Here is an 8,127-nt window from a genome sequence, read left to right as displayed (position 1 = left end):
AAGGACTATCCTCCTGCTGTAAGTCAAGTGTGAGGGAAGATGATATTGTGGAGCCACAGCCTCCATCAACTGTTTGAAAAGCTCCCCTTCTATCATTGAAAAGGAAGCACCCCCAACAGCAATTAACTGGCCAATAAGTTGCATGATATTACTGGCCTGCTGTTTAGACATAGCCCTGGAGTGGAATCCCCCAAATTGTTCCAGGGTGGGCTAAACTCATTGTGATGCTCCAACAAGCCTTGGTTGTTGGCTGGCAGCACCAGTAGCTCTTGGCTCTGCAACACCTCCCCTGTCACTCCTAGCTGCCATGGTACTGGGTACTGTAATAGTAGCAGTTATGCTGTCTACCCTAGTACCTTCTGCCTCTTCCCATCAATAACACAGCCTTGTGATGGCTGCAAAGGTGATGGTTCATCCCAGCACTGGTGAGATGACCCAACACTCTCCCCCTGCTAATTTACTTCCCACAAAGTTTGTACTTTGCAAAGCTCCCATTTCCAACACTTTCAAAGTAATCCCAAACTTTGCTGCGGTGCAACACATTGGTGTCTGTCCTTCGGGATTCTGCTGCTAATGGTGCAGGTTGATGAGCAGCAGCAGGAGTGCAACTACTGGGACCTAGCACAGTAGCCTCTGCACTGGTACTGTGGCCAGTAGTACCAGTGGTGATGATGATTGTTGGCACAGTTACACTGGTGGTGGTAACTGTGCCACTGTGAGGAGGAACAGTGGACCTGGAAATAGTAGTGGTAATTGATTGTGGTGGTGGTGGTCTACTAATGGTTGAAGTAGCACTAGCAGGGCAGGTGCTACTGATGGAGAAAGTGGAGAGGAAGGGGGGAAATGTGCACTAGTAGCAGGAGAAAAAGGTGGACTGCTCTCTGAAGAATTCTGACTCTCCTCTATTATCTCATCCTCACTCTCAGGCTCATAGTCAAGCTCTTTATCAGCCAGACTAAATGCAATCCCTGAAAGGCTGGGGGTAAGACTGAGATCACCTCCAGGAGTAATAGGACAAGGAGCAGGGGGCAGCATTGGCAATGGCAACAACTCCTGTGCTGATGTGCCACTGTCAGTGGTAGAAAAGGTGCAGCACTAGTGGTGGTGGAAGTGTCGATTTTAGGAAGGGGATTAGGAAACAGCCTCCGTGTACAAGAAGAAAGCTTCTTAGCAACACAACTCCCAGGCCTGCTTCTGGTAGAGGAAGACGCTGGGGGCAAAACACGCTTCCTCATACTTATTGGGCTACTCCTACTACTAGTTGTGTTTTTAGTAGTAGTACTAGCCATAGTGCTCGCCCTAAAAAGCCCTGCTGGTTTCCCTTTACCATAGAAAAGACTTGTGGTTCTGGGCCTTGCTGCACTACTGCTTGCTATTGGTGCCTTTCCTTGACCAGGATCTTGCACCAACAGCCCTGAAATGCCGTTGGTGCAAAGACCTTGGCCTAGTAGGCAGTGAGTCTGACATAGCGGCACTACTTGACCGCTTAAGCTGACGCATAGGCTGCGTACTCAAACTACCACTACTTGTGGTGGTGGCGGTGATGGTATTGGTGGTGGTGGTGGTAGTGGCTGACTGACTCTCCCTCAATTTACTAGTGGATGAAAGTTTAGGATCCATTTAGAATTTTAAAATAGTAAGAAAAGAAGTTGAAGAAAATAAGGGGATAATGTAATATAGTGTTTTGAAACTAAAGTTTATATTTTTATTAATTGAAAACGTATTTTTTGAAGTTTTGAACTATGCTGATATGTAGATCAACACAGTTAAAAAAAAAAATGTTTTTTTTACCTGGGAGCCGTGGGAGGACTATTCCAACCGCTAATTGAGTTGAACACGTGGACCTGTGTCCCCCCCCACTCCCCCTGGCTGTGGTAAGTAACACCCTCTCTCTCTACCCCCCTTTCCCATCTAGCCCCCTGTTACCCCCCCCATCCTACTCCATTTCCTGCTCCCCCCCGAGGTTGGGACCCTGTGTTTGGTTCTCATAATCTAATGCCTGCATGCCGAGTGCCAGAAAAGGGGACAGTATGAACAAATAAGCCGTCAGTAATCCAAACATATAGGGCACTCACAGGCAGGCTGACGGGCCCTGCGTGCCCTGGTGGAATAGGGTACTCCCACTCAGTCAGCTAAGCTCACCGCTAGCTCACGTAAAAATACCCGAAAATGGGGAGCTCACCTGAGGGAATAAATCACCTAACACACCAGTACCCCTCCCCCCCCCCCCCCCCCCCGGGTTATTCTACACAGTACCCTTACACGGCAGTACAGCATGCCCTATTGGTAACTAGATGATGCATGTACGCTTCAATTTTATAGCACACAACCCCTGACAAGGAGTAATAAACGCCACCCATTAGTTGACAAACACACCGCCTGTGCTCCAGTATCTATGTGTCTCGCATTCCATAAGACTGATGAGTAAGCTCGAATCTACCTGATATTTTGCCAACCTTGTCAAGAAGTCTAATGAAAGTTAAATGCAAAAACCCATTATAAAAGGTAGGCTGACCAAAAGAAGAAGAAATTGAACCCCAATGTCTCGACGGGGTGGCCTTCCACCAGGGGACCACTTACTGATTACTCTAGATAACTTCCCATGGCTGTCGTGGCAAGCAGGCTGAGCTTTAGTTCATTGCATTTATTTTGTGACCGTGTAATTGCATCCAAGCATAATGTCAGCACGAGTCTGTTAAAGTTCATGTATTCATGTTGTCGCACCTCTGACATAGCTAAATAGGCCTGCCTCTCATGCCTCAAAAAGGTGCCTTTACTTCAATGCCATATCTGTGACTCAGTGTGATATAATTGTGCTTATGTATGCTGTTGTGGCATCGTATGATGTTTTGTTACCCATGCACAACCAAAAATAAAGAATTTAAAAAAAAAATAAAAAAATTATTTTTTAAAAATAGAGACTAGTACGGAGGCAGATTTCTTCACTTCAGTGCTTTCTGATAAACTATGCAAAACTGCACTGTCTGCCGTGAGCAGTCTGCCAACAAGTCCTCCCTGCTCGACTACTGCTAATAGAGTATAAAAAAATGTACTAATATTAGAAAAAAAGTGTTTTCAAAATTGAGTTAACTAGAATTTATATTACTATTATTTAAATTAGAAAGAACCTACAACTTCTGCTAATACCAAAAATAATAAAAGATTATGGACAGTCACAGAGTCAATCTATCAGGAACTAAAATAAACCAAATAAAAACAGCAACAAGTTAGCTTCACTGATTGATGTTAAACAAACACACTAACTGCACCAATAATAAGTTGAATAAAAGTAATTTCTTTACAACAGCAGTTAGAACAGTTTACTTCACTGCTGATGCTGATGTGAGCAAAAAAAATTAAATAAAGACACTAAAAGTGTAAAAAAATTGAAAACAAAAAATAGACTGTTTAACTGACTAGTATGTGCTGTTCTAACAAAGCTCAAAGAAACTGTACTACAACAAATATATTTATATATTTTAAACTGAAGATAATTTATGAACTTAACAACATGTTTTAATTAAAACTGAAGATAATTCTATTAATTTAATTAAAAAAAATTACTTAACTTTTACACTGACTGCCTTCAAAGCAAGCATACAGTGTCAGTGAATGAGTGACACAAAAATCAGTTGTTCAGTCACTGTGACTATGTGCTAGTAGTTGTAATTCTACCAGCACAGATTAAACTAGCTGTGTGTGTGTACTCGAGTATAGATTCACTTAAAAAAAATTAAAACCCTGTCAAACACACTTAGCTGAGACTGACAGAAAATTAACTTTCTCTATCAGCACTATCAGAATGAAACATCACTGCAGCAACAGCAGCACCTCTGTGAGATCAATGTCTAACAAAAATCAACTAATGTGGCTTTGCTAGTTTGCTCGTTTTAACTTAAAATTCTAAAAAGAACTAACAGCTAAACAATATTTATTTTCTTCTAGGCTAACAAACTAGTCTACCCCTAGGGCAGAAGCCCTCGGGCCCACTAAGCTAAGCCCACCAAGCTCAAGTACTTGATTGATTCTACATTTACTCTAAATCTAAATTAATTTAAGCTAATTAATTTTTAGTAAATAAAAAAGCAGAATTTTTATAAAATGTAAAGCCTGGCTGCTGTAGACAGTAAGCAAGCAGGGAAGGCAGGCACTGGCAGTGCCAGCCAGGCACCGTGTGGCACACTGACTCAGCCAGCAGCACAGCAGTGCACAGCTCTCAGAAAGCGCTACAATTTTTAAACAATGTTGAGGAATAGTCTCTCAAATTTAACAAGTTGTGAGAAATAGCAGGCACACCAAGACTCACAGAAAATCTCTAAGACAAGTAATGAGACAAGCGAAAATCAGCTAACTCCCAAACCCATATACGATGCAGCATGCACCATTGGATAAGCCCCTACAGCATCATGTCATAGGAGTGAGCTGATTGGACAAATGCAAATCAGCTCACTCCTATATCCCTCCTCATTGTTTGAGGCAAATTCGTTAATTCATTTGTTTCTACCATCCCCATATCGTCCCCTATGCTAAAGCAATGCATTGAAAAAGCACAAACATTTGACACCGATGCACACTGATTTGTTTGTTCGGTGTTCGAACGTTGTTCGGCTCACTCCCATTATTATTGCATCCGTGCATTCGTATTGCTCATTCGGCAGTTTGCAATACGTATTACACAATCACATATACTTTAACAGACAGTACACTGTCAGTGCCTGTCTGTAATTCAAAAAACCAAACTAGTAATACAAATGGACGAAAGGCACATTCATTCGTGTGCATTCAATAGTTTGGCTCAATACTATCAGACTTGATGGGAGTGAACAGAACTAACGAATGAAATAATGAATATATGTGCCGTTCGTTCTGTTACTGGTTCGCCTTTTTGAATTGCACACAGTGTAATACAAAAAGCTGAATGAACGAACAAACAAAAGGCTCATGGAAGAATTTAGTTGGATGCCCATTTGTTTGTTCATTAATTCATTTGCCTAGCCATTCGTTATTCTGTATTCGTACAAATGGACGAAAATGCAGATTTTCGTCTAAAATCAATTTGTACGAAAGCCCAAGTCTAATATAGAGGAGGATTTCATGTAAAAAAGGGAATTGTGGAATAAAGGGCCTAGGTAACAAAGGCATAAAGATTGTATAGCAGCTGAATGAAAGTGCTGTGAGTCGGTCACCACAGGAAAGTGCACAGCTGGTCACAATAATACTTCTTATTGAACTTTATTCCAGAAATAATTACAATTAAAAAAAGAGGAGCAGAAACCAAATGGTGTGAACAAGAAAGTCCAAGCACATCCCGCAGCTGTTCAGATGTGCTTAAAAGTTTAAATGTATTTTTTCCACTTTGTATTCCTTCAACTTCTCAGTTAGACTGGACCAGGCGTCTCTGGTACACTACGCGTTTCGCACCTTCTCTCAAACGCACACTGAGATCAAGTGAGTGCTCCTTTTATAGCCACTGAGACCAATGGAATATGCAGGCAATGACATTTGTATACCGAATATAGCTACTAAGTAAAATCATTTAAAGTAACAACACTCAAACTTTCAAATTTAAATGCAGAGAAAATAATGCAGCTGTCAAGATGAATTCTGTATAAGACAAGGAAATGTCAAGTAGGTCATAAAACATACCAATATACCACAAATAGAGTATATATTACAGATAATTATAAAACATAAGTGAATATATGATACCTCGAACATGCATAAAAAAAATGCTAGTGTAAAAAAAGTAATACCTGCAGGATATGATATATATTAATATTGTTCCTAAAATAACTAAAGTAAAAACATAAATAAAAATCTGCAATATCAATTTTTTTTAACAATGGCTTTAAAAACTTGATCATTAAAAATAAAAAGTGAAAAATCCTCATTTAATCCTGCAGGTGCCAACGTTTCTAAATAAATAGAAATCCTTTGATACCTACAAATGTCAGACCTTTAGGGTCCAGTCACACTGGGGAGGTGAAGGAGTACAGAAAGGGAAAGGACATTTGAGCTTTTATGCACATCCGAACAGCTGCGGATGTTTTTGGACTTTCTTGCATTTTTTATTCACACCATTTCGTTTTTGCTCCTCTTTTCATTTGAGTTTGAATTCTTTTTGGAATAAAGTTCAATAAGAAGTATTCTGGTGACCGGCTGTGTTTCATCTCTGATCAAGGAAGCTCTTTGGTGCTCAACTTGTTCCTAAGAATTGGCCTTCCCTATGCCTCATAGTGTGGAGTGGCACTTATCAACTCCTTTTCTTGTTGAAAGAACCACTTTTGCCGCATAAGTATTGCCAAGCATGTTTAGCACTATTTAATGAAAAACACTTTTTTTTCTTTATTTGCAAGTTTATTGCATTGAACTTTTTTACACATATTTACTGTTGCAAAGTTTACTGTGCACCCTTTTTAATATATTTTATGTTGTACTTTTGTAGTTACTAAGTTCTATTGGGTTGCTAAAAGTCTTTTTTTTTCTCCACAAAGTGTATATTGTGCCACTTTACACATTTAATTTAGCATGCATCCTCTAGCATCAGAAAGCCGGGGACCAAGACTTCCTTCAAGGCACACCTCAAACATGCTGGAGGGGATACGAACAGGTTTAAATCATATCTGGAAGATTTTATGCAAATTACAATAAAATCTGGCATTAGGGTAACCTATTACTGGCAATGGAGTAAATTTATGTGCTCTAGGACAAGTGAATTATGGAATAAAAAAAAGTTAATTTCAAGTGAGGATAAATATGACAAAAGATGGCTAAATAACATTGAGGGGGAATAGAGAGAGAGATAAAGCTGATGGACAGAGAGGGGGAGGGAGATAGAGCTGGGGGGGATGGAGACACTGCCTGTAAGCAGAGGCTTGCAGAGCAGCATGGCAACTGTCGGTAGGTTAAACTGTTAAGGGGAACTGCCATGCTTTGTGGTCTGCAAGGGGCCCTGTAATGCTACATGGCCTGGTTGGGCACTGGACCATAGTGTGGAATTCGGTCATGGCACAGATCTCTTACAAGGTACAGCCTCTTCACATACACGGCCACACTAGCCAGTCAATTCCTCTCAGTGCTCAGAGGAGGCCATGTAGGAAGACAGAAATGGGCCATCTTAGCCGCGTATCGAAGTGGCTCTTCACCAAACCCTGTAGTTTTTGAGATGGGTATTCATATGTGTATGTCTATAAAAACTGGATAATTCCTATGAATTGTAAGTATTGAATCAAGCGTTGAGTTGAGAACAGCTTCCAAAGACTCCTTGCACCAACACCACTACAATGAAGTATCCCTCAAGTTGCAATACAATGTGGACAAATAATAAACATTGGAATTAGATGTGGAATTGTACAATTTAGCAAATAATAGGGTAAGTCTTTGTTACATTGACCTTTTATATAAATATTTTTATCCATATGAATTGAGCATTATAAATCTTGCTCTCGGTGGTTGTCTTAGGTTGAATAGCCATCAGGAATCATTTGAGTTCACCCCGCATATTATTTAATATGTAGCAACATGTGAGAAGCTTAGTTACAAAACATATTCTCTTTTCAGATTACGATCATTGTTTCTTGAACAGAGGAATCAGGTTTGGCCAGCATGTGATGTCACACAGAGGCTACAAGAATTTTAACAAGAACTATGAACTTGGTTGCACTTTAGTTTCTTTATACTGAGAAAAGGTACCATTGTAAACTCAAACAACCCTCTGAGAATTCCATGTATCAAGATCCATGCCTTTCCACACGTGATATAAAAATTATCTTCTTAATACCAAATTAAATATTAGCATGTTGTCTTGTATGTAGCCGTATACAGTTTATTAGTTTGCAACATCATACATAAAACTACGAACAAAATATGGAAATTGTGAATTCTTAAACAGTATAATAAAATGATATAGAAATCCATAAAAATTGTCACCTTTGATGTGGTTCACTTCATCTTTGATCGTTCTTTTGGTGTCTCTTTCTCAGACATCTGCTGTCCCCACTAAATTTTCTTTTGGGGTACTCAAAAATAAGTAACTATATATGATACCTCGAACATGCATAAATAACACACATTGCTCTTTCATCAATGTTTCCTCTTCTGGCAAACTAATTGATCTGGTTTTCCATA

This window comes from Pelobates fuscus, chromosome 10 (assembly GCF_036172605.1).
Source record: "Pelobates fuscus isolate aPelFus1 chromosome 10, aPelFus1.pri, whole genome shotgun sequence".
NCBI lineage: Eukaryota > Metazoa > Chordata > Amphibia > Anura > Pelobatidae > Pelobates > Pelobates fuscus.
Note: the sequence above shows the minus strand (reverse complement) of the source record.